The sequence below is a fragment of the Mastacembelus armatus genome, chromosome 6, assembly GCF_900324485.2.
Source record: "Mastacembelus armatus chromosome 6, fMasArm1.2, whole genome shotgun sequence".
Lineage (NCBI taxonomy): Eukaryota > Metazoa > Chordata > Actinopteri > Synbranchiformes > Mastacembelidae > Mastacembelus > Mastacembelus armatus.
In genome coordinates this window covers 6203288-6231246 of record NC_046638.1, presented here as the reverse complement: position 1 = coordinate 6231246, position 27959 = coordinate 6203288, and the positions used below count along the sequence as shown (strand labels likewise).

At 42.7% G+C, this 27959-nt stretch overlaps 1 protein-coding gene across 1 annotated transcript in view; it reads right to left on the bottom strand.

The window, feature by feature from the left end:
- The window catches only part of plxnb2b (plexin b2b), a 114179-nt gene that overhangs the window by 73813 nt on the left and 12407 nt on the right, over nucleotides 1-27959 (bottom strand). The gene's annotated exons all lie outside the window — the stretch shown is intronic.

Here is a 27959-nt window from a genome sequence, read left to right as displayed (position 1 = left end):
ACGCAGACCAGCAAAGACAGGATCATCTATAACAGGGCATTATAACAGCCCATCTAATGAGCTTACAAAACCTTTGTCTCCCAGTATTAACAAGTTACAATTCTGCAAAATCCTTATTTATTTCTTCTGTTGTGCACTGAGTCCATGAACGGCAAAAATGTAGCTCTATGTATAAAAACTCAGAGATAAACTTTTCAACTGCAGTCCTACTGGTCTAGAATTTTAAGAGGACAAGCAAGTTCAACAAAAAACAGGAGATAATGGTTGCTGTAATTGTTAGTGGCTCAGGGGTGAAGAATCACAGGCGTATGCACTTCAGACTAGAATAAAATCACTAACCAGGACAGGCAATACTAAAATTGCTCCTCCTCTCATAGAGATATAAATTCCATTTAAATGGGGCTGTAGAAACTACTTCCTTGGTAGAAAGTAGTTTTAAAGAAAATGTTTCACAATAAGGTCTGTGGAAGCAGAAATCTCAAGAGGTGGAAACCTCAAATCCCAAGTAGACCTAAATAAAACTAAATCTATCCTCATAGCTAGAAACCACAAAATGTTAGTAAGAAAATATATATTTTTTGGTATTTGGGTGAACCAATAAACACACACTCATGTGAGCATGGGTGGGCAGGAACCAGTGTTTGGCCACTTGTGTGACTCTGTAGGTGGGGCAGTTGCAGGAAGCACCTTTATGAAAGTAGGCAGCTAGGAGAATTTGGCAGTATGAAATGGATGAGGCTTTAGACTGGCAAATGGGAAACCACAGCTGGATAGAAATCACATAATCCTTTCTACTAAGGCTGGTGAGGCGTTTATTGCCTTTTTAAAATTCACTAATACAGATCATTCTGTCTGGTTAACTCATTAACATCAGTAGTTATCTCGCGAACCGCTTTAATGACACACATTATTCCAAATGCCTCTAGGCTAAAGCACGCCTATAAGGCACTAGCTTTAAAAGATGTCTTCTATCAGATAAGAATGTAATTATACAAAACATAACATTGTGTTGACTAATGCCATCATAAAGCACTTAATTGTACAGGGGCATTACCATGCCAGTACTAATGCCTTTCTATATGGCAAATGTCAGTGTAAGCCTATTCTTATGATGAAAATCCATTTGTAATCTGAGAGGTTCATTTCAAAAGGTCAGCATCTGGTGTTTATCAAATTCTTTCATACAAAGGGCTAAAAAATTGATTCCATCATATAAGCTTCAAATTCCTTTAGAATAGGTTTTATACTTTAATATATCAACATGTTTGTTCTGTTAGGAGGTAGAGAGGCTCTGTGTCTTTATTCACCCTTTCTCATTATCATCTGTAAGTACGATTAATATTAAAATAAACAGAGTAGGGGGTATAGCCTGGGGACTGATGCTTCCTGCTTCCTGCCCCCTGCCCAGTGTTGCTGTGGGCCCTTCCTGTCTGGGTGCTGGGGCCAGGCCTGCCTGCTGGGGACTTGAGTAGCTCTGTGCATACGAAAGAGATGGAAGAGGAGGAGTGGTGCAAAGCCATACGCAGATGCTCCACCCTAAAGAGGAACAGCATGTCAGCCCCGGTGGACATCTGTTTTCACAGGTGTGCTCACCCAATGTGATTAAGATTGGTGCTGCACACCCTCTGAGCGATGCTACGCTGGTATGCCAGCACTGTGGGTGCTGGGGCATGGGTGTGAGGCGGGAGGAACAGTTGTGTTGTTTTCGGGCAGATGGAACTGATGATGAGAGTTTGAGTGAAAGAGGAAAGAGCAAGTGAAGGAAGAAAAGAGACTGAAGAGCAGAGGTCTGTGAGAAACATCATGGGTTTATTCACTGCAAACAACTGTCTAGAAAAACACAATTTAAGAAGAGTGGGATTATTCTGAGCACATGAAGATTATCTTCTGATTCTTGAAGTTGGAGGGAGAGATCACATTGAAAATGGTAAAATGTTCCCACAGAATAGACTGGATGGTCTGAAAGAGATGCCTGTAGCATATAGGTGGGCAGCGGTTTTGGCAGAACCAACACGTCTGGTACCCAGTGCTTCAATGCATCTGCTTCCATGGCAACCTAAAGAGGGATTGCTTTCCCTTACACCAGCAGGCCACTTCATGCTTTAATGTAAAGCGACAACTTGCCGGAATTAATTTGTGTGATGTCAAAAAAGCATCCCCAAAACAGATTTAATTCAGAAAACAGAAAAAAAGCAATTTTCCTTATTTATGTGGGCTCCCCCTTCTGCAACCCCCACACCACTGCTGCCACACCATATTTCTCCAGTGGTTTTTGAGAACTTTCAGCCATTTCAAGTGATCTCACTCCTGGAGTAGTACGAGGCAGCGACAAGAAAATCTTTAACGAACGAGAAAGCAATTCCATTTCACAGCAGCAAGGAACCGAGGAGGAGGGGCGGGAGAGTCAGTCACCAGCTTCTAAAGAGAAATGGAAGCCTGGATAAAAGCTGCTCACCCTAAGATATCTCAAAAAAAGAGGAGCAGACAGACTTAACATCAAACCATCCTGCTGTACGACTCAGAAGCTTACCTACTGACAACCGACATTAAGAGTACTGCGCTGGATGTGGCTTATTAGCATTTGTGAATATCACTTTCCTTGTGCCCCTGAACTTCTAAAACCTCTTTATATGACTACCACAGCAACACCACCTTGTACAGCAGAAATGACTGGGTAAACACATAATAAATAAATAATAAATAAATGCATAACTACACATTTTCACTGTGACTATCAAAGGTTTCAAGTTCTGTTCTCATCACGAGTTAGTGACTTTACAGTGCCACCATGTAAAACCTGTTGCTAATGCATGCTGATGGGAAACATTTTATCAGTATAAGAATAAGAATGATAGACATGCCCATATAGCAGGCAGTATTAAGAGTTAATGTTGCTTGCTGTGATACCAAGCTGCTGGAAACAAACATATTCCATTAGCCAGTCTGGGATATATTACAAACTCGGATCACACAGCCAGTCCATGGCCCTGATTCCATTATCCATCCAATCGTGTGTGCCCTCCCTCTATTTCACCCCTCCCGTCAGTGAAGCAACGGCAGGCATCGTTCCCACAACTCTGCCCGGATCCAATCTGCTCTCACTTCCCATCTCCTGGCAAGCATAACTCAGCAAGGGGTATGACATCTTTGAAAAGCTAGATGTGAGAAATGTATATATTTGTAAGTGTTAATACTAAGCGGGCACAAACTGTTGAGCCAGCATCAGACAGATGGTTCTGAAAGAGGCAGAAGATCAGAGAGATGCTCTCTCTCGCCCCTTCTGTCCCAGACCCACGCTGTCACAGCTCTGCATGGCACCAGGAGCTTCATTGTATAGAAGTGGCCTTAATTCCCTTGACGGTGGAATCAGCTTGCTTTAACTAGAATATCCAAAAGGTTAATCAGTGAGAGAATATTTAAAACCCCAACTTTCAAAGGCCTTCATAACCACAGGGTTGAATAATGTTGGGAGCCAAAAAACAGACAAACAACCCAAAACAACAATGCATAGAAACAGTTTCTGTGAAAAAGAGCACAAAGCCCTTGTCAAGAGCTGTAACAAAGTGGCTGATGACATAAATATTCTTGTATGTAACTGGTTTGGAAGCACAATTAGCCTTGCCCAGTGTGTCCTTCATTAAGCATTGCCTTAATTCATGAAGCCGGAATTCTCTGAGCAAAAGTTATAAAATGTGAACAAAAGAAATGACTGACTGTGTGTGTGTACGGAGGGATAGTTTCATTTTCACAGGCAGAGGGATTTCATGTCTTTATTTGGCACACATCTGCTTTACACTTGGTTCACTATGACACCTCACAGGAGGCCAGGGTCAAATAAAGTGCAGGAGAGCTTAACACCCTTCGTACACCAGGGGAGGCAGAGCTACTCAGCAAGTGAACACATACAGAAATGAATTCACTTCCATGCACACAGATGGACAAATCCAACGCACGGGAGGTTTTGATGCTTTTTGTGTAGACACAAAAAAATCCTCCCTTTTGCTTGAATGGGGCAGGCAGTCTGTGTGGGCTACATCAGCTGTGCTTTCAACAGTCTACATTAAATGGCTGAGACAGATGTACAATAATCAACTCTGCCTAGTGCTGTGCTGCTTCTGTCTTTTACTATCTCTTTCCATCTACCACTCAGAAATGGAATGTGCTACAATTCACCCTCAGTGCAGAGAACTCTATAAGGGGTGGAGGCACGATGGCAAGACCACTTCCACGCAGAAAATGTGTTACTTGGCCTGATGGAAAGAGAGGAAGGTTGAGCAGTAGCTGCCAATCGATTGGGATTCTCATTGTTCTGATGGGATATAAAGCTCTCTTTGTCTGCCTGTGCTCTTCTGACCTTTATTGGGCCACTGAAGAAGCCAAACTCTGCCAGGCTGAGAGGGAAATAGAGTGTCTGTCTTGCACTTAACACACTGCTCACAGATTGCAGAGCTGGCATGGTGTGGCGGACACAGACTGTCTACCGACCTGGAAGCACTCTGCCCTGCCCGACCTTGGTACCACTGTGCTAATGTGCCAAGGGGGCCTCCATAACACCCTGTCCTCGCATTTAAAAAAAAAAAAAAAGCATACGCTGCCTGAGACATGGCTGGAAAACAGAAATGGGCTCAAGACACAGAGTTCATTAACAGATAAACGGCAGGAGGTGGGAAAAAGAGAGAGATGGGAATAAACAAGGAAATGACAACGGACAGAAGATATGGAGAGAGTTTGGCAGCCGTCCATGAAAAAGACAGCTGGCAGCGACATCCTTCACAAACCTGGCGATGCAAGCGGCATGATGGCACCAACCTCCAGAGACGTAGAGCAAGGAAGACAGGAAGAAGGAGACAGATGAGGGGGACTGGAAGAGGGTGGTTGGGGTGGTAGATAACGTGGCTTTCGTCTCCAGACTCCCGTGCTAATTAACGCAGTTCCACATACAAGGCCCCCTGCCTACCTCACAGCCTGGCCCTGGTCTTCAGTGCCGACACACAGGGACAGAACACAAGGAGAAAATGTGTGAGTGTGTGTGAGGAAGAGCCTGGGGAGCGTGAGGGATGAAAAAGGATGAAAGGTGAGGCAAGGTCTGGTGGCCTTGTCTGAAGGTGAGTCGGCTCCCCCGCCAGTCTGCAGGCTGATTTCTCTGGCGGAAAGACAAGGGAGGGATGAAGACGAATGAGTTGAAGCGCGGGGATGCTGATCAACAGCCGAGTCGCTCACCGGCCATCTCACTCTGTCGCTCACCTCATCCAGAGGAAGTAAGTGAGAGAGAAAGAGTGACAGAAAGAGAAGTGAGGAGGCCAATGAGCCAGCACCGGTCCAGTCACAACACCACAGACACAAATCCTGGTTCTGTACCATTAGCTCCAGACTGTCATAAATCAGAGCCAGGCAGGATAAAGGAAGAAGGCCAAACAGAGAAGTCAAAAAGCCACAGCCAGTGGTGATCAGACAACACAAAAGAAAAAGGGGGGGGACAACAATCTTTGAACAGAGGAACCATTTATAACAATACAATCTACACACACATAATGGAAAGGCTTGACAGAGTAGGGCTGGGTATCAAACCTTAATGCTTTTTTAGTTCTGACAAAAATGTGCCCATAGCCCTGATTACTGGAGCTATTCTGTTTCTATGCTTTTACTAGATGGTTGACAGCACAGAAATGGCAGAAATAAGTGTAAACAGAGAATGAACAACATGCAATAAGGTGCATGATGCAGCCCTCCATCACTCTCCTCCTCGGTCAAATAGTCCTCACAGAGCGTAGTGGTATGTCTTGGGTCATTGACCTGTTGAAAAGCATGAGATTCCCAGTACAAGCCAGATATGGTCATGTGTCACTGCCAAATGTTGTGGTAGCCATACTGGTCAAGTGTGCCTTGAATTCTAAACAAATGTCCAACAGTGTGATCACCAAAGCGCCTTCACACTATCACACATTCTCAAGGCTTCTCAGTGAGAATCATACATGCTGATCCACTGAATTCCCTTTTCTGTGTCTCTCAAAGACACAGGTTTTGAGCAAAATCCAGTGTGTCTGCTACTTGAACTCAACATGCAATAAGGTGAATGATGGTTTTTATGACTTCATTTAACAAAAATTCTTAAAATCTTCCAGATTGACTGACCATCATGTTTTAAAATCATAATGGTCTGTCATTTCTTTTTACAGTTCTTGCCATGATATGGATTACTACAGTAGTCAAAGAGATGGGTATTTTAAGAAATCTAAAATATAAAACACACTTTTAGTTTGCTTAATGCATACAGTATTGCACTTTTGTATTATTTCATGTAGGCCTATTCAGTATTACTCTATAATGCAGGAAATAAGAGAAAAAGGGAAACCAATGAATGAAATTTGTAACTGTTTTCATTACTGTGCTGCTTCCATTAACGCAACAGAAAACAAAGGCATTGAGAAGTTGAAAAGAGGTTGTTTTAAAACTGGTTTATTTTCAATAAGCTACAGCATCTGCCCCAAAATTCAAGTGTCATCTTGGCACTGGTTTTAACAAATCCAGCACCATTATGACAGAACAAGCTACTTTACACAATGAACATTTAAATGCCTGCATTAACATACATATGATCCAGATTGTCCTGATGCTAGTAGCCTACACATTTAGTCTTTAGGATTTTGCTTGAGTAGAACATGTGGGTTAGTGTTTCCATTTGGTAATGCCATTACTGAAGCAAAAGCTTCATTAGCATTACTGAATGTAATAACCTCAACAAGGGATTTCCTAACCCAGATTTCAACCACACCCAACCCAAGCATGCTGCCTTGGCATGTACCCCACTGGCAGAAAAACAACACATCTGCCACCATGCTCTGAAAGTGGTAAATATATCTTCTTGTGTGTGGGAGAGTAGTGTATATGAAAGTGAATGTGTAAAAAGATTTAATTCCATGTATGTAGGATTTCAGGCTGCAGATTGGTATGAACTGGCAGCAGAACAACTTTTGGTCTTGCAATAAGTTGTGGCGAGCATGTGCCAATCCTACCTCACACAGCAATACACCACAGGGGGCTGAACAGTTTTACACTGTGATCCAATTAACTTCATCTCCGCACGCCACACATTTCGACATGCTAGGAGTGTAAGGAGATATGAAGGGTTGAAGGGAGTGAAGGTGAGCAGTGAGGCAAGTGGAAATAACTGAGACAGAGGAAGTGCAAGGTTGGGCCAGGGTTGGGGAATCTTAGAATTTCCCGTATCTTGCATTTGAGTTTCTGCACAGGGAGAAGAAAATGCAATTACACGTGCCCTCTCAGCCTTTTCAGGCAAGTGTGGAGTGTAGAAGTGAGGGGGTAGTGGTGGGGTTTGTGCCCTGTGGTGGCCGGCACTTCCATACTCTATGCTAATAGGCTCTTGTTCTGCATTCTAACAGGCACTGGGTGGCAAGGCTCTGAGCAGGGAGCAGCAGAGGGTGAGTGCAGAGCATCAACAATGTAAAAGAGAGGGTGGGTCTTTCGCCTCGTGCCTCCAGAGATAGTAGAAAGAATGAAAAACTCTGCTGGGACTTCAAAGCAAACGGATGGTCATTTCCTGTGGTGATTGCTGATACTGGCCTACATGTTCAGGCAAAACGCACGCACACACTTACTCACACATTCCTGCTAGCAAGATCCCAGCCTATGAACACCACTTCCTTTGATAGTATTGTATAGCCAGACAGAAGGAGAATTACGTCTTTGGATGTGGAATAGATTTGAAAAGACTGTGTGTGGATGACAGAACCATCTAACTGTTTCAACCACAGCCTCAGGGTCAACACTTACACAATTTGAGTGTAATGCCAGTAACTACCAGGCGAGGTTAACCTGTAATGTTTTCACTTTAACTTTTTAAACTGATGTGAGAAACCCAAAACCATCATATAGAACAAATGTTAGGCATGTAAAAGGTTCTTATTTTCAGTGATTCCATGTTCCAAGCAATAAATCTTTACTTGGCATACACATTGGCAGGGTAGGGAAAGCACAGGTTAATAATGTTCTGGTTCAGGTATCTGTTTTGTACATTGTGGCTCATTTACTGGGAAACTTGTAGCATGTAGCAGATCAATCACCAGTATGGTTCATTCCAAGTGTAGTTTGCTAAATATTTCCTGAATTCTGACAAAATCATATTAGATGACTTACAAGATTTAGATTCTGTCGAATAATAATAATAATTATTATATAGAATATCATAAAATAAATATAAACTGCTGGTCTTTCATAGGAGAATCAACTTTAGTTCTAGCTCTTTCTCAGGCTATAAACAATATTTTAGTTAGGTGTCAGTCTCCTCATTGTATAAACTATTCACTGTTCCCACTTTACAAAAAAAAAAAAAAAAAAGAAAAAAAAAATGTTGCCATTGGCATAACCAGAATTGCTTTTTATGGTTTATATTGTCCCCTGTTCAATATGTGAAAATATAAATAAATATAATTACAATTATAGCTTCCAACACAGTTGTTGTGTGGCTTTTAATTTATGGTGTTGTTTTTATGTTTATCCAGCGGAACTGTTCCTATACTCATTATCGAGTTAGTGGTAGCACTTGCACGCATTTTGCACCATTCTTCCACTAACAGGTTAACATGAGAAACAACTCTAAAAAAAAAAAAAACAGCCAGAGAAAGATTAAGCATATCAGATGTGGCAAAATGTCTCAAATATGCTAATGAAAATCTGTGTGTTGCTCATTTGAGGATCAATGGAGACCAACATGTACAAGCATGTACAAGCAAGGCAATCGAGTGGTAATCTGTGCGAGGAAGGAAGGGCTGCTAGACCAGCATGCTATGCAAACATAAACAAACCGGCAGTGGCCATTTCTGGCTGAGCGTTTCTTATCATTCTTATCATCTCATCTACTTCGGTTATAAAAGCAAGACTGACCGGCAGGCTTTCTGTGATCCTACGTATATGTGCAAGCATGCACCCAGAGGTATACTCCTATATGTCTCCAAGACTTATGTGAAAGTACAAATCACCAAGATGTGTGCAATGTGAGACAGAGTGAACACAAACACACATCTGGTTCCATTCAGGATGCCTGGAATTCTTCCACTGCTTGGTTCAGATTACTTCCTGAGCCCTGATGCTGGCTGCACAGGAAGGCAGATAAACTATGTCCCTCAACACAATGCCTGGCCTATTCAACACACAACTGGGAGGGTGTAGGTTGACAAGTGAGAGGTGAAGTTTGGTCCAAGCAGAAGTATCTACAAGTACCCATGTATGCTAATTTACTACTTCTTACCATATGGGATAGCAGCTTAATACCATCGTAACCCTTCCCATCAATATCTGCTGGGCCAGTCCACAGCAGTAGATGGCCTGCCTGACAAAGCTGGACACAGTCAGAAGGTCAGGATGTGAAAAACCTTAAGAGTATTAGTTAACGCTATACTACCACATGAGAAAGCAAACACCATGTAAGGAGAGCTGGAGGAAAAATATTTTCCTCTGTTCACAGTCTGAAATTATGTGGTGTTCGGTTTCATGAGCACCTATTCACTGCTATAACAAACAAGATAATTTCTAATTTCAACAGAATAGAAATCTATGCACCTCAGTTTGTTCTCCACTCCAATCGAACTCTAATTCCTGAACGTCACCTTTCTTATACATATAAGAAGGCTCCTTCTCCAGTTCTTTTATCTCCCAGGTTTGACAGAGTGATGTCTTCAGCCAAAATCACCTTGTCTACTCCAGTTCCCCAGGAGATGGAGTGCCAGTGATGTAGACGATTCAATCAGTGAGAAGTGAAGATCACAGACAATATGCCGCGGCCCCATTACCCCAGTCCTCGGTTACCGCTAGCGACGCTTAGCTCGGGCCCCCACCTAATGGGCCATAATATCATTTTATGCCATGTTCCAGCTCTTTATACTAGCTCTAAACATAACTCTGTCGCCAAGGCACAATAAAAACAGATATATTTCTTTATTACTCCTCACAAAGCATATCAGCAGATCTGAGCACCCCTACAAAGGAAACTAATATCTACAGGAACCCGCTCTTTTCCTTGGCTCATTTAGAGCAGACGCACAGTTGTTATTACATTGAGCTGCACTCTGAGGCCTCACCTCCCCATGCCTTTCACTCAGAGTGTAATGGATGTTTTATTATAATCAAATGAATACAATATCTTCACCATAAATAGCCTACTTAAAAACCCATTTTCCCTGCCTTGCAATATGTTTGAATGTCAATCATGTCTCCAGCAACAAGGTGCCACATGTTTAATTCAGAGCGAATGCAATTTGCGCATTGTGTGCAACTCTACAGGTGAAAACAGCAACTCATTGACCCTTTGCTCACGCTCGTGTCCCCTAACTGCCTCCTTCAATTCACCCAGTAACCAAACTCTTTCTTGCATAAAGTCATGTGAGTCAGGCTCATTAATTTGCAAGGTATTGGGGAAAACGTCACCTGGCTGCTGGCTGGTTTTGAGGCTATTCACTTCTGCCGTATCACAGGGCAGATGCTATGGTTGTAAATTTTGAGTCAGATGAACAGAATTTCACTTCAGTGAGGGCAAGTTATTATCCACAAGTAGGACTGATCCCCTACCCAGTGTATAAGGTGCCACTGTCCTCTACCTTATATATCATCAGGTCTGACCAGCCCATTTGCACTATGGGGATCCAACAACAGACTCATGCCTGAGTGTTCGCTCACCTGTGTGTGTGTGTGTGTGTGTGTGTGTGTGTGTGTGTGGTAAGACAGTACATGAGTGGACTTGGAGAATCCAATCTCTCACACAGAGGAGTAGAGACAGGCGGGCAGATATGCTCCAGGCCCAGAATAACCCTGGCGGTATCCATGAATGAAATGACAGGATTACAGGGGTATTAGAAAACCTGCTGAGATGGTTGATAATGCTGTTTATGGTGGGCGTTTCACTGCAAGCAGTGTAAAAGTCAAACTGTTTAACTAATGAAAAGATGGGTAAGCTCTTCAAAAAGTCACCAAGGAGAAAATCTGTGGCCAGGGGTCGTTTACAGGTTTCCAGGCCATGAACCTTTTGTTGGCAGTGGTTTGGTGTGGGTTAGTTGACGGACATTAACACAAAGACTTCAAGATTTATTTCCTTGTGGGATAGTAAACATAAGCCCCACTATCCTGGTTAAGAATGAGATTATTGTTGTGTCAACAACCCCCATAGATAATAGTAATTACTGTCCTTGCTGCAGTGCCATCAGACTGAAGCAACTTCGCTAGCTGACAGCTTGGTCCTAATTACCAAGAACCACCAATTACTGGCTCCATTTCATTATTTATATTGCTCAGCACACTCAAATAAAAGAGACTTCAGTGACTCTGAGCAGTCACTTCTCTGGCAGCTGCAGAGGAGCTTCCAGAGGACCTGCTGAATCATTCTCTTATAGTATTTTCCTGATAATATACCAGTGAGCAATCAAACATAATATTATGAGTGCAAAGAAAAATGAGTGTAATTGAAGCCAGTAGGGGACTGCCTTTACTTTCTTTTTGCCTGCGACAGGAAGTAATATAGTTGCAAAGGAAGTGCATTATTTTCCACTTGCTCCTTCTTGTTTATCTGCAAACAAAGCTGCAGAACCAATTCAAAAACATCAGCCCTGGTGCCTCTTAACTGCTAAAATGTTTGCATGTTGTATCTATTTTCATATTTCATTCACGCCAGTGTGGGATCTATGTTAGAATAATTGACCTGCCTGTCTGCTACCATGCAAAACATGTCTCAAAAATAATTTCAAAAAAAAAAAAAAAAAAAAACCAGGAAAACACAGTTCTTTATCTATTAAGTGTATTCAGTCATCCACATACACACACTGACTTTCACAGATGTTTCCCATCACATTCTGCTGCCAAGCGGCGTCCAGTGATAGCTTTGGGGGGGGGGGGGGCTCAGGGCGGGCGGTGTGAAATTCTGCTATTCCTGCTCCAGTGAATTTTGCAGAAACTTGGCAGATCATTGTGGAGATTTGTATGTCTGTGGATTTGACATAAAACTGTTTGAGAGGCTCGCCTGGAGTCTGTCTCTCAATGTACTTCACCTTAAAGTGGGCCTGGCTGTTTAGCTTATGTTCCCATAAAGCCTGACGGCTACATTTCTCAGTTCTTCTCAGTGCAGATGGGTGAATAACTTGGTGGAAAGGTCTTATACCATCATCTGGAAGATAACCATTACAACACTTTGTTGTATGTTTCTGTGCAAAGTGCAGCACATAATAGTCAAATAAGGTAACCAAACAAAAAGCATCTGCATCATCTGTTCAGTTTCTGCAATTCTGCACCTTATAGATTAACAAAGATTTTTACTCACAGGACAAATTCAGTGAATCACAAAGCCTGCTCAAACAGTGGCTTATGCTCAGCAAACTATAAACTGTGTAAAGCTATCACGTTCCAAAAGGACAAGCAGTCTCAAAAACACGATTAAGTACTTTGTGTAGAAAAGGAATCTACCATGGTGATCCAAAGCGCTTAGCATTTTGATGACAGTTGCGCAGGGCAGGCCTTGTTTGCAGGGGCTGGAGTGGAGCAGTATATATGGCCTGGAGGCCGGATCTGTTCCAACTGTGCCCTGGCAAGAAAATGTTCAGCTCAGTCAGCCTCGACAGCTTGGATATTCACAGGGGGCAATGGAAAACCGGAGGGCTGCAGTATCGTTTTGGAGCTGGGGGAGCTTGGAGGAGGTGGGGAAGGATGAGTCAGGAACAAGGTGTTTTATATTATTTTTGTACCACAAGGACATGGCATTTGTGTAGCATTGTGTAGCAGCATTTTTTTTAATTACTTTGGTGATGATGAATTTTCAGAAATGGGAATTGAATAATACATTTATCACTACAAAAGAAAAGAAATGACTCTTTGGTTTATGAGAAAAAATACAGCATGATACAGCAGGACCATGAGGTGTTTAATGGTGCATTTTTTCAGCGTGACCTTAAAACAGCAATGGGCTTTAGATTACATGACACATTGTCATTTGACAAACCATTGTGACAATTCATGAGTTTCCATGGATCACAGGAATTAAAAGTAGGATCATCACTTTGATTTAGTGTAGGAAAGGATCGCATCTCTGGGGATGCATCGTTAAATTCAGAGTCATTTTGAATATCATATAAAGGACTTTTGATGTTGGACAGCTTTCTCCTCACTTGATTAACCTGAACCAACTTCAAAAGTGTCACAGTTAGGGTACTGCCATCAGCAATACTCTAAACAAACCTTGAATCTTTTTAAAAAACTAAAATTTCCATGAGGTTCCTCTTGGAAATATTAGGTATCAAAGGTCTTACTAACTACTAAATGGTCTGGTTTTCCCATTTTTTCTACATGCTTAAAAGAAATGCAGTTAAAGGGTAAAGCAGTATCTCACACAAGAATTAGAGTGCAAAAGTATATAGTTCACTGCGTTGATTAAAATACCCACAAGTAATGCAGCACACAAAAAGGTCAGTGTTGCAGAAGGGAAAACCCCTACCCTTACCATCACAAAAAAGAGCAACCAAAAAATAAGATTTTTTTTTTTTTTTTTGCTCCTGTGCTTCCTAATTCATTCATCCCCAGCTACATCTTTGCTCCAGGATTGTGCCAAGGCAAAATCTCATGGGAAAAATGACTGACACCTCTTAATCCTGATGGATACAAAAAGCATGTCATTACCATGACATTTACACTATCTTTTGGGATGTAGTCTGGGAATAACAAAGAGACAAAAATAGTGAACAAATCTCCAAAAATAAGAAGTGTGAATTTTTAATGTGCTATGTTTCAGGTCACGAGTGTAGCTTAAGTACTTGGAGCAAGTTCTATTTATTCAGCACAGCCAAAACAACCACCTGGGGTAGCCTACATTTCAAATGAGCCATATTCTGTTTATCTTTAATACAAGTGAGCAGGCTGGCAGGCATGCAGTACTGGAGGAAATGTGATGGAAACTGTACAAGTGTTATGACCTAAGCAAACAGTTGATTATGGGGAAGATGAGTGAGAAAAGGAGTTGTCTGTCAAGCTAAGCCCTCCACAGATGGACAAGTATAGAACACCAAGAAAAACCGCCTGAGGCTATGTGGTAACTTTCGGTTTTAAAGTACACCACAAAAACAGTTCAGCAGGAACTGACAAACCCAAATACAGTGTATTGTGTTAATATCCCTCACTTTTTTCATTTATCTCATTAACAGAATGAATCATGGTAACTGTAGATTTTCTACTCTCGATTTAAGTATGAACAGAAGCAGCTTTTACAGCTGTCTATGTAAAACTATTATGGCACTAGTTTATTGCTGAGGATCTCTATTTAATGAGTATCAGAGCAACTGTAATGACTTGCAGTGTTAAATAAAGAAGCCTTAAAACTGTTGTGTAAATAAAGTTTTGACAGTATATAACTTATAGACTAAGAATTGACTTGTTAGTTGGACCATTGTTTTTAGACATACAACACACAGTGACCGTTAACCATTTATTAGCAAGCAAAGTTCTACTTCTATGAGTGCAATAACAGTGTTTTATTTAGTGTATTAGGGCACTTAGGGGCTGAGCCCTGCCTGAGTACCTCCCAGGTGAGTTAGTCTGCTAGCAAAGCTACTGCCTCACTCCATTCTGTCTGCTCTGCATGCCCTATCTACTCAATCCTTTCCCTAGAGCTCACTATCACCCTATACCTCTACTCTAGTAGTGACAGCCAAACAATAGGAGCCAGGACTGCCTTAACGAGTAGAAAGTGGAGGCTCGACTAATTAGAAACACCCCCACCCTCACACGCCATCGACTCCAAGCCCTCCTGTTAACTCAGAACAGTGTGATATAGCTTGGCCAGAGCTGGGACTGTTGGACCCATTGTGAGAAAAGTAGGGGCTGAAGGTTGTTTTTTTTTTCTGGATGCTAGCCAATGGGGAACCATGGTAATTGCCCGAATCCCACTATGGCAAGTGAAAGTGTGAGTGTGGCACAAGCCAAGGAAAGTGAGAAAATGCTGGGAACAAGAGCAGAACTGAAAGTCTAGTCAGAGAAAATACAGACAGCAAATGAGGAGACAGATAGAAGTCTAGAAAAATGAGGCACAAAAGATAAATGTTGGAAAAAACCTGCTACGACATGCAGGACAGGTAATTCAGACAAAAGCCAGAGCCTGAGGACTCCTTGTTGCATTAAAATCATACAAGAATAAAACTGGACAAAATGTTGCGAGTGTAAGTGAAAATAGAATGACCTTAGGTGCTACTCACTAGGGAGAGGCAGAAAGGGGTGCAGTAAGCGTCTTGGCTGTTGGAGTGGAACAGTGCAGGGTGCAGCAGTGGCTACACAGTTGGTCCTCACTGGACACTTCAATCACAGGCAGCCAGAGCCCCGGGCAAATTTGGCCAATTAGCCGCACACTGCCGCTGACCCCCAGCTTCATTAAGGGTCTGGACGCTGGATAAGAGGAAAGGAGAGAGGAGGAGAGGATTAGGGAGCGAGAGTAAACCATCAGCACTGGCTAGGTTTGAGAAGACACGCAAATGCATGTGCACAGATACATGCTAGAGGTGAAGCTCAAGGTTATAGATAAACACAATCAAGAGCACCCATACCACACATGCACACACTCATCAAATCACACTCCCTCCTCTTGTGGGGTTGCTCCCTGCAGCAAAGGTAGTGGTGGGGGTTGTTGGAACCGTAGAGGCCAGAGGGCAAAGCTCTGCCATCTCTCCCACACCACAGCCCTGACAGCAACAGGTGTGGTGGCCAGCAGACATGCAATTACTAGGCTAAGAATCTGCTCTTTGTGACAGAGACAACAGCAGATCAGAAAGAGGATCAGAGCTAGAGGGGGAGGAGAGATGAGCAAAGAGAGAAGAGAGGTAAGAGATGAGGAGGAAGAGAAGATACAGACTGCTAAAAGTCCCTGGAGGAAAGAAAGAGAGAGAGAGGGAAAGAAATTTCCAGTCGGTCTTTTCATTGCAAATCCCTTGCTGGCAGAGCGCAGGCGTGCAGAGCGAAAAAATAGATCAAAAACCAACAGATACAGGAGCTATAAAACACCTGTTGTTCTGCAGTAGAAATACAAATTTACACGCTTTGGTGGTCTGGAGAGACCTCACATACTGAACAGTATATGTGTGCACAACAATGAGACAAACATGAGAGTAAACTGACAACAACCCATTTCAGTTCAGGTTGGGTGGGGCTGTGTGAGGTGCTTTGGGACAGGTTGCGCTCAATGAGCCCTGACAGCAGTTTTGTGTATCCATCTTTGTCTGCATTACAAGTGTGTACATCCACATGGGACCTCTGCTTGCATCAGCCTTGCGATGGAAACCTCAGCGGTGCTAGAGAGTGGGGGGTAGACGCTTCATATATGCTCTTTCTTCTCTCGCTCTCTGATTACAGGCCTTCGAACAGGCCATAGTAATGTTTGTGCACTTTGTTGCCAGTGTAGCAATAACTGCTGTCAGAAACCTTGCATGCTTGGGTGGAGAGGAGATACTGGCCCTTTATTTAAAACAAGCCAAGGATAAAAGATCAATGGTCCAATTCAGGCCATGAATTGGAGGGAAAAGTTCACAAACATACTGGGAGATTATGAGAGGGAGATATATGTGTGGATAGGGGGAGCAGAGAACGAGGGGGCATCCAGCTCATCTGGGTGCTAGTGGCTTATTGATCGGCGGAGACACACAGCTCCCAGCCATTCATCACAGGCCACTCAGGCCCTTAGATAACTCCTATGATAGTGCCCTGCTGCTGCTGAGCAGCTGCAACTGGCCACATCCATTATACTTCAAAGTAAGCCCCCTAGCCTAGGAACAGGCATGGTGGGGCTGCTGGGTGACAGGCTGGAGAGATGGCTGGAATGGAAATGGAAAAGACCAGGCCTGTGGTTAGGAGCCTGTGGCTCAGGCTAGTGTACACAAAGGCAGAAGCTGGAGTCGAAGGGCCAGAGCTTTATGAAAAATGATGTTCTGACAGCCAGAACACAGATGAGAAACTGTCTCTTTGCACCAGTCACAAGAAAAAAAACAAACAAACAAACGTGTTGGCAGTATTGTTTCGGCTCCTCAGCCAAATACATTAGCAAAGCTGTTTTATAGCAGATAGCACACAAACCATCCGAGTGACAGGCAGCTCTGAAACCTGCTGAGTGGTCCTGTATGTATGTGTGTTAAGAGAATTCCCAGATTGGGCAGGTGGAGATCAGCTATAATGATCCATGCAGAGAGAGAAGATGGGGAGGGGACTCGGACTGAGGGCTTAAAAAAAAAAAAAGAAAAAAAGGAGTAGGCCAAAGAGCAAGGGAGAAAGACAGAGTGAGAGTGATGGAGGTGGGCTCAGAGCCAGAGACAAGGCCCCAAAAGAGCAATTACAGGAGCTCCAGAGAAGGTGTGGACCCAGCCCCCAGGCATAGTTTCAAACAGCACAAAGCCATGCCAGACATGTACTCACAAGTGCGCACACACACACATACTTTGTTCGTCTACAGTTACGAGGACCTGTACATGCAAACACACAGCATCAGAAGCCTTAATCTAACAAATGTCTGATGAGCAAAAGTCAGGGCTAACAGAAAATGATGAGTAAACGTCAAAACAAGAAGGAATAAATTATTAGGTAGGAGCAGTTTTGTTCTGGGGTCATCTCGATTCAAAACATCACCGTGTTTTAAAACCCCTCCCCAGTTTTTCACTGCAACATTCTGTTCCGGTCGAAACCTGTTCCCTTAACAGCATGGCCCTAAACAAAAGCTCAAACTCCAGGGCTGAGGTCAGTGTGCTCAAAACTTTCAAGTCGATTGTGCTCCATGTGGTGAGTGCTAAACAACATTGAAAAGTCTGGACAGCCTCACACCATGGTGCCTGTCACAAATACAAGTCCAAAATGGTTTCTGAAGGCAACCGTTTCTGCCCCCCAGCACCCCACATCACCCATCAGCACCTCCACTGCTTAAAGGAGAACGACGGGCTGGAAAGCAAAAAAGAAAGGTGAAAGAAGAAAAAGAGAGATGTGCAAACAGATAGGGGGGAAGGGAAATTAAATTAAGAGAAAAGTTCTCGCGCACCGGTATGCACCATTGATTTCCTATTCTCTTGGAAACATTTAATGAGCTTAAATGGGAGCCTCGTTTGACACTGCCACAGTGACTCGGAGGAGCCTCCCAGTGAGAGGAAATCGTTCAGCGGCTGTGACGGCTAGTGGAGGGGGGTGGAAGATGGAGAGAAGATGGAGGAGGAGGAGGGATGGGGAAAAGTGAAGGTTTTAATGCCAAAGTCAGAGACGTGTGCAAGACAGATGTTGGATTATGCTCGGGAAATGGTCCATGGGTAGCATTACTTGCCTAGCTCTCAATGAGAATGAAAAAAGAATGAAGGATGAAGGGGATTACTGAAAAAGAGGCAGACAGTAGTGGAGGGTAAAGGTGGTTTATATTCAGCCAAGCTGCCTAGTTATGTAGGCTCTTACCACTCACAACAGGCACTCATTATAACTCAACAATGTCCAAGCTGATTGACAGCTACTCCTCTACTGTAGCGTTTCACCTCATTACTTCCTGGATGACCTCCCTATGAGGCATTCAACAGATGCCTCTTGCTTGGCGGCCATGTTGTTTTTTTTTGTTTTGTTTTGGTTTTTTTTTACCCTCCCTGCTCTCTTCTCTCCCTCTTTCGGCAGGAGAACTATTGTCACTTCAGAGAACAAAGTCCAGAGGCGCTTCACTGCTCTGTGCCGCTGATGAGGGCCCCACTGGGAACCATCCACAGTCACATTATGAAGCTGTCTGGCTGACTGAATAGACTCACTGTCCTGCCACCTTTTGCAGGCAATCATGATAATAAGAGGGTGAAGTCAGGCATGACTGTACACTGCCAACACAGGGTGGCTTTCCCCTCACTGACTGCTGGGCGTGGTGCCGTGAGTAAGGGAAGTGCTTATATGAGTGTCTTTAGACTGAAAAATAATCTAATTTTGACTGACTTTACTTGCACAATGCTCCTGACCCAAATTAATTACACTGAGAACAGCAACTAATGATACTAAAAAGAAACTTCTAACTAGTCCAGAAATCTAAATTGTGTGATGTGTTTAACATCTGCTGGCTTTGCACCGACACACACAGTGGGAACCACCTTGCTGCGTGTTCTTAGAATACATAAATATTAATAACCAATTAACAGATAAAGAGTATGACCATAACAAGAGAAGTGTCTGACCATCACAAACGTTTCTTTGTGAAATGCATTCAGTTAAATTTTTTTATTTGCTCTGTCTCTGTCTCTAGTGCAAAAGCTCAAGCTCATTTGCGTAATGTATTCTAAACAAAAAATGTATTAATTGCAAAAAAAAAAATTCAATAGGTAGATAATTTATAAAATGTTAATGTATATATGTTTAATTGTCACTCAGCTACTTCATAGCCGATTAAAAGCAAAAGAGAAAGAGATACACCATGCTCTCCATACATTTAGGAGAACTGTATACCGTGTACTACATGACCAGAGTGCAGACGTGTTTACGTGTATGCAAACATGCTTACATATATGTGCATGTGTAACTTCTGCTGATAGATGGTTAAGAATAAATATTTCAGGCCCATGTGTAAACTTTAGCTGTTAGACATGTTTTCTTGTTTCTTGACATTCCAGCAGGGTCTGCGTCTTAAATTAGCAGGTCAAAAAAAGGAGTTTTTCAGTTCCTGACCCCATTTTTTTTTTTTTACTCGACAACTCAGCAGCTGTCTTGTACCAGCTCTTAGCATCTATCCAGACAGATACATAGAACATAGGAGCAGTGCTGCATCCACTGTGGGTGTTTGGCACAACTGGCAACAGTGATGAGGCCATCTTTCACTGGGCTTTCATGTGTGACTTGTAGCAAAAGTTGTGCTGAAGGCGATTTCTTTATGAAAATGGATCTCAGGCTGAAGCAGTCATGTGATGCTCTGGTGAGTAATTGTCAAAGTGCCCTTTTTCCTTCTGTAGTATTCAACACAGCCGTGCACACATAAACAACAAGTATATCAACTGGAAGTGACTAAGAGCAGCACAAGGACAACAACTTGGGAAAGGTGTTGCATTTAAGTGCTATCTCCAGTGTCCATAGCTGTCATTTTCACCATTCTTGCTCAACACAGTGCCAGTGAGAAACAAATTTTCACTGTAAACTGTCTTTCGTCTATATAGGAATCCACAGGCTATCATCTATATGATACTGTGGACCATTCTCCAAATAATTTACACTGGCCTATATATAGTCTGCTGAGAAAAGGTCATTATTTTCGCTATATTTCATAATTGCACTACCATACTCATATCCCCTCAATGAAATTGGCTCTACAGAGTATATTCTGTTTCACTCTTTTCCATCTCTCTTTATCTCCCACTCCTGTCTGTTATAGAGGGTGATTTTGACAGGCTGACTGTCTCTCCTGATGCAATAACCACCCTCCATTTGTATCTGAGGAGGGTGCATTAACTAGACAGCGTAATCAGTCAGCAAAGGCAGCAAGCCTCAACAACTGCTGCTTTTTACCACTCTAAGCTATAACAGTTTGCCATTAGGCCACAATTAGCACAGCTCGCTCTGGGAAAAATAACCCTTCCAAGACCCTTAGCCAACAAAGCAAATGCAAGAAACAAGGGGGCTTTGGCCAATGTCCATTGTTGTACTACACACTTGGGAAAAGTAATCCTATTTGATTACATTTGAATGGGGAAGGCAATAGGACTGCAAAGTACAAGATTAAAAAAAATATCAGTGTCATGGGATACACTGAATCCTACCTGCCACCACTGACATGTTACAGTAGATGCTTTCCGAGTATGGACTTAGATGACTCGCCAGACACTTCAGACATTGCATGACTCATTTAGAAAAGGAAGTAGGCAAAAAAACAGAAAAAAATATCAGAAATGGATGTTTTCAACTTGTGATTGAAGTACACCTGTAGTGGCTGTTCACGTCAGGTAAATGCATTCATAAGAGCGAAGGATGCAATCGCACAAACCTGCAAAAGCTAAGTTCAGTACCCATAAACACATTCTCTCCCTCTGGGCTTTGGAACAATAAAGAGAAATGCATGACGCTTTGGTCATTTGTGGCATGCTGGCAGTGGGCAGACACAGATAAGAGTTTGGATCAGTGAAGGCTGACACACTGTGATTATCTCCCGCTGCTGGAATTGACCGTCCATCAATTCAGACGGCCAAGAGGATCGAGGCTGGCCGGCTCAATTGTTGCCTGAGACGATATTTTTATGATTCAATGACCTCAAAAAAAAAAAAGAAAAAAAAAAAAAGAAAAATGTGTCAAGTGTTTCAAATGTGTTGTCGTACTAGTGCACTGGGATTCAGATTCACAAATAGAAGAGAGACACTAAAATGCTGCAATCTCATAGATACAATAACTTGCACATAAGGACATACACACCACCTGACTTTTCCTGGGCTCCCTCTCAAGTCTCAGTCTGCCTTTCTGGCTCTCACAACCTTCCCCCTCACCTCACGCTACGTGTTCTGGACCTGAAACCAAGTCGATACACCAGAGTGAACCACAGGAGAGATGGAGGAAGGGAAAGAGCGAGGATAGAGAGCGGTAGAGTATCAAGAAGCACATTCTTTCTGCTGAGCGCCATCTGGAAGTAGAAAGGTAGATAAACAATGACGTGAGCTGCATCCCAGCTCCTTCCTAAAGCCTGAGTAGACACACACTTGCCACAATGCATGAGCGTCAACACAGATCCAGTGCTTTGCATGTTGCATGCACGCCAAGCATTGTCATGGATTGGGTCTTATCAATCGTTGGCCAGATAGTGAGCAAAAGCATGAGGCAAACAAAGGGAAGGAGAGAGAACAAAAATGGAGGGAAGCTGCAAGTGACAATGAGAGACACAAATGAGATGATGGCTGAGAGCCACCCGTCCATGCTGACTCTATTTAATCTGGTCAAGTCTGCCCCAAAAATCAAAGCAATCTCCTCCAGTGGGCTGACAGAGGAAGGAAGCAGAAAGCCAATCCAGCACAAAAAAGGAAGTTACGGTGGAATTGAATGAGGGGTATGCAGTATTGTGCTAGGCATGCAGACTATTACAGCTGGGGAATTCTACTTTATTTTAAAAACTCCATTTGCATTCACTCATCTTGCAAGAAGAGCTTGAGGGCAACGTTAGCTGCTGCTTCTACTGCTTTTGAATTCTTCAGCTTATTTTTAGGCACTTCTGGCATGCAATATATTACAACAGTAGCAAAAATCTTTATTAGCCCTTATGGGGAGATTGTCCTTGTAGTGAGTCAGAGATAATAACAAAAACAATATCCATACACTACAAAATACACTACACCAATGTTGAAGACATGAACGGCCGCAGCTGGAGCAACAGTTGGGGTGGGTATATCACCTTCTGGGCCCACCCTATCCCGAAGGAGTCCTTAGCTAGACCTGATTAAGACTAGAGTGAGACATACAAAGGCCACAGTGGGAATCCCACAAAGAAACACAGCCAAAATTGAGAGACTTTGACAGAGGAGCTGCACCTGTGTGTACCTCAGCTCTACTCTGCTCAGTTTAGTTTCTGTCTTTTCAGTCTCCCCGCCCACTCAAACTACACACACAGCAGCTCTTCACTTCTGTTGGTGCTGGTGCAACAACAGGAGGGATGGATCAGGTGGCTGGGGCATGCAGACACAAAGAGTAGGGCTGGGAAGTGGGTTGACAAATGAGTCTCGTCAGGTAACGTTCACAGATGTGAAGGGATAGGGGGAAAGAAGACAGAGAAGAAGGTTAAGGGAGGGAAATGTGTCTGTCAGCTCATATTGGGTCATCAGTGAAAATCTCCAGCTCTGATTTGAAACTATAGAAATCAGAAATAGGGAGGACAGAGGCACTTTGAAGGAGGAAGTATTTAGGGTGGGTCTGTTTGCACTTACTAATTCTGATCAATAAGACAACAAGAAATAGCCTCTGCCCCTCTGCCTGGCATACTTATTACAAAGAGCAAAGAGCAAAGGGGGACAAGGAAGAGAGAACCCGGGAAGCACTAAAAATTTGGGTTAGACATATGACATATTACAATGCCTAAGACGAAACAAGGAGTGGGTGAAGGAAGAGATCTGACAGAGCACCAAATTATTTGCAGGAGTGAGAATTTGTGTTTCAACTTGCCATAGCTTGCAGGAGGAACAGGAAGTTCTTTGCAACGTGCTTCGGAAAATAAAAAGAAAATAATTATGTTAAGGTGATTTTGCCCAAATAAATGCATGATCCTTCAGCAGCATTCAGACCTTGATAAATGCACACTGTCTAGGCTCTTATTAAACACCAGAGAGACTGGTTGGTGCCTGTGCCAGGCAAAACTAATTAAAGCCAGGCAGATGTGTCTGGACAGCGGTGGTGTACCCCACACACATGCACACAGCACACACACGCACTCACGGGCATGCGCGTTGCACACTTGTGTATAAGCATGCACAGAGCTAAAGATACAAGTCCATACACACCCACACGTACACACACAACTTCCAAATAGGCTGTTAACCATGTCCACAGTGCAATCAGTGCCAGCTGAGGAGCTGTCACTGTGCCAACTAGACCAGGTGAACACAAAACAACAGCATCTCAGCTTCAATTTCTAACTTTGAGGTGCTTGACTTTAGAAACTTTGTCAGCCAACGGCCAAAGAGAGAAAAACGCCTTTCCCCCGGTGCCTTATTATCCTCACCAGCACCAGGCAACACGTTTCTTTTTTGTATTCCCTACCTTCTCTGCTGCAGGTGATGATGAGAGTTAGAGCTAACAGCAACCAATTAATCTTTCATGGTGCACGTGTTCTTGCTTTTGTTAGATCTGCTCTGTGAAACTGTATGAGATTGCAGCTGTACAATAAAAGCCTGGTGACACTTGCATCCTCCTCCTCATTCTCCTCTCCACTTTTCAATCTCAAACAGCTGGGCTTTTTTTTTTTTTTTTTTGCAGAAGCTATCATTACAGCAGCCTACAGGCAGGAAAGCTGCACTCCAAATCACGGATGAAGCCCAGCTAGCCAAGTCAGAGCTAGACATGAGATTGCACTGGGGATGTGAATATGTGGACGTTTGGGGATGGCTATTAGACGGTACATGCACAGAACTCCAAATCTGTGCACACATATACGTACAGAAGTGCATGATATGAAACAATAGAAGCAACCATGTTTTATCTTCATTTGGGCCGTCTATCTCATCCCATTGTAATCAAACCAGTCTTAGGCCACATACACACACCAGCAGCTCTCTCACCAACAAATACACATAGTAGTGACTAATAAACCATCTGGAACAGCCATTCTCAGGTCTGGATGACAGAGAGACTATGCCCACAAATATAGGCTAATACCCTTCTCAACAAATGGCTTAGGGTGCATTACAGCTAAACAGACAGGTCTACAGAGGGGGCGGGTGGTGGCTTATGACCTGGCATGGATGAGCATGGACAGGTGAGGAAGCAAGTGACATCACAGATAAGGGTGATGTACTTAGGTTTGCTGCTAGTGGCTACATAGAGCTGACAAGTCTGTACGTGCATTTGATTTCAAAAGCAGCACACAGAGTCAAGGGCAATGGGAAGCCAGAGCCAAAACAGTTGGAAAAGCCTGGTGTGGCCTACCTGCTGGGCTTTGCTGAAACCCTCTTGTTGCTAAATATTTGCATGTTAGTAGTGGCGGGTTCTAGCCGCCCCCTCTCAGTGCTGTCCATGAAATGTGGTTTATTTTCCAAATGCCTTTCCCACAGTGGTTGGCTGATGGTTGGCATGATCCAGGTAAGTCTACGAGTTGTGAGAGGGACCTGATGCACCCAAAGCCAGGTTCAGAATGTGGGATAAGGCTGGATCAAAGCCAGGAGCCATTAGTGAGCAGTGTGTCTGACACAGCAGGCAAAACATGACATTTTCAAAGGCATAGAAGGACTTAAACGGAGCTGCAATGAAGAGTACAAGGCAGCTGTTTCATTCAGGCCCTTGATAACAACCCCCTGTCCAGATTGGCTACTGCAAACAGGGCAGGGGACCACAAGGCAGTGTGAATACAAATCACTTATTCGATAGGCTACAGTGAGCTAGAGGAAAAAAAACAAAAAAAAAAAAAAAAAAAAAAAAAAACTAGCGCACTGACATACTTCCATTCATTTCTTAGCTGATCAAGACTCTTGCGGTTCAGTGTGTGCTGCTATAAAGAATTTTAATGTACTGGCATGCATTTAGATTAATGTGCATCCTTACAAAGAGCATATGACAGTATGGTTAATAAGCAGAAAACACTTTAGCTATCAGGAAGAGCCAGCAGTATGAACAGACAAAGATCTAGCTAATGGGCCTCATATCATTTACCATACAGACCCTAGCCAGACGGAGGATCACACACTGGCTCCAAAGACAGAGAAGATGGGACACTTTCATTACTCAAGTGATAACATCCTAAGAATACTCTCCCTTAGAAAGTATTCTTTGGATGTTGTTTTCAACCTCTGTCATGAAATAGCAAATAATTAGCACATCAATTATCAGTATGGGAAATGAACAATCAGGGTTATTTAATTCTCGGTTTCCACTTAGTACTTCAATATAAAAACCAAACAAAGCTTATGAGCAATGTGACTAACAGATGGAAGCACAAGCACTTAACCCCAGTAGCACAGGCCTTTTATTTTGCCTTCAGATTTGCAAAAAATCTTGGCAATATTACTCTCATTTCAATTATAAATCAGTGGAACAAAAAGCTATTTAAAATACTGGTGGGAAACCATCTGGCTGTGAGTGGTGCTTGATCTTACCGATCAGTCACAGATTCAAGTGGACTATGCCCTGCTGGCCCACCTATCATATACTGACCATTGCAATCATCAGAAACAACAAGCCTTTACAACTGTGACTGTGGCTCAGTCCCATTAAAAACCCATCACACCCACTACCGCCATGCTACACTTACTGCACACAAAACCCATTGCTATAATTGGTTCCACTGCACCCTTTACCCACTCTGGACAGGCCAACTGGCAAATGCAAACAACTCTGCAATAACTGGGAGAAGGAAAAAAAACTTTGGTCATGTCTCAGTGGCAATCAAGTATGACAAATTATTTTCAAACATTGTGAAGATGTGAAAACATGAGGACTGTTCCATTCAAACAAGAAAAAAATGAGGGATGAAATGGAAACGAGAAGAGGTGAAGTAAAACAAAACATTGTTCACTGCTTGCTGCAGGAGGCTGAGGCTGATGATAGTGGGACAGTGGGCTGATGACACACTTCCAGTATCCAGAACACACACAAACAGAGCAAAATGTGTGGTGAAAAGAGGACCACAGCCATGTCATTACCCCAGCCAGCGAAGAAGAGGAACCTCAGAGCCTGCTATTCGCAAAACCAGAGTGTGTGAGAGTAACATAAAATACAGCACTGTGCAGAAGTTCTCTAATTTTTTACTATGTCATACATCATTTATTTTATTAATTAACTTTTCACAAAGTGCTATAAACAGAAAAAAAAAATAAATCAACATTTGCTGTGACCACCCTAAAACAATACAACTTCTCTTATAGGTACACTAGCACACTGTCAATGTCACTGGCAAATAGGTTTTTCCTAGTAACCTGGGGACTTTAACACAGTTTGGATTTAGGCCATCTCAGGGTTTTCTGTCACTTTGTGTAATTTCAGATTGAACCCACAATTTATTGAATGTTTTAGAGTAGGAAATCACTCCTAAGTGAAAACCATTTTTCAGAGTGATGTGTTTTGGTCCTACTTTTAGGACAAGAACCAAGACCATTTCATCGGCATCCCTAAATTAGGCAATCACTCCTATCTCCCACAAAATTAAGGAGCACTTCAAAGGTGTCCCAACAGAGCACAGATTCTGTGGACGGAGAGATAGTCTGCAAACACAGAATGACAGAACGTTTTAAAAGATACTGTTTAGACAAAAATTCAGTACTTTTTGTAACAGATCATGTGGGGGATGAACAAGAAGACCCCATGCTGTCTCTACAGAAACCAAAGTCATTGCAATGTTGTGTGTGTGTGTTTGTTTTTTTTTTGTTTGTTTGTTTTTTTAAAAAATCAACAGGGAAGATGTAGCTGAGCAACAGTGACATTTTCAGTCTACCACAAGTGAAAGTTTTGGCCATAATAAATCTATCTTTGATCGTTCTTAACAGCTCCATAGACTCTCACAGCTGCCTTTGTTTCTCCACTATTCCATATGAATTCATAAAAACAAGCCACATCCATGGAGATTCCTGGTTTCGCTGCATTTGCTGGAGTCATGGATGGCACACATTCAAATAACTGACCAGAGAACGAATGAGCACACTTATGTGAATCGAAAACGTTATCACAGCATTAATACTCAAGTGGTTACAGATGAGAACTACATGATCTTTGATTTAGTGGCCAAATGGCCTGGATCCACATGACTTAAGGGTCCTCAGTGAGAGCAGTTTGCAACTTCTATCTGAAAACAGTCCCCACTGGATACAAAGCTCAATTATAGGGATTTAGGTAAGGATCATTTTGCACAGTGGAATCACATTATAGGTGGCTGTCCAATAAAGGGTTATTACAGGGTTAATACATTACTACAGAAATAGCAGTGATATAAATAAAAGCTAAATAAAGCATTTAATGTGTTATCTTCGTTATAGCAGCTTCTTGCATATTCACATTAAGCCTTCACTTCAAGGGGCACTGATTTCTGCATTTGAATTTTCCCACTGTTTAAAACCACATTTGTAAACGTCAAACTTGTTACAAAAGAGTAGGCCTTTCCTTGCTGAAAGTAAGAGTAAGAGGCATCATAAATCATTTTTAGGTGTTACTCGGAGATATGACTATTTTTAGTCTTAGTTTCAGTGATGGTGGTGAATCAGGAGTGATTTTGAGAAACGTGATAAATATAGCCATCTGTTACAGGACTCCTGAAGAGAGTAATGACTGTGGCTGCA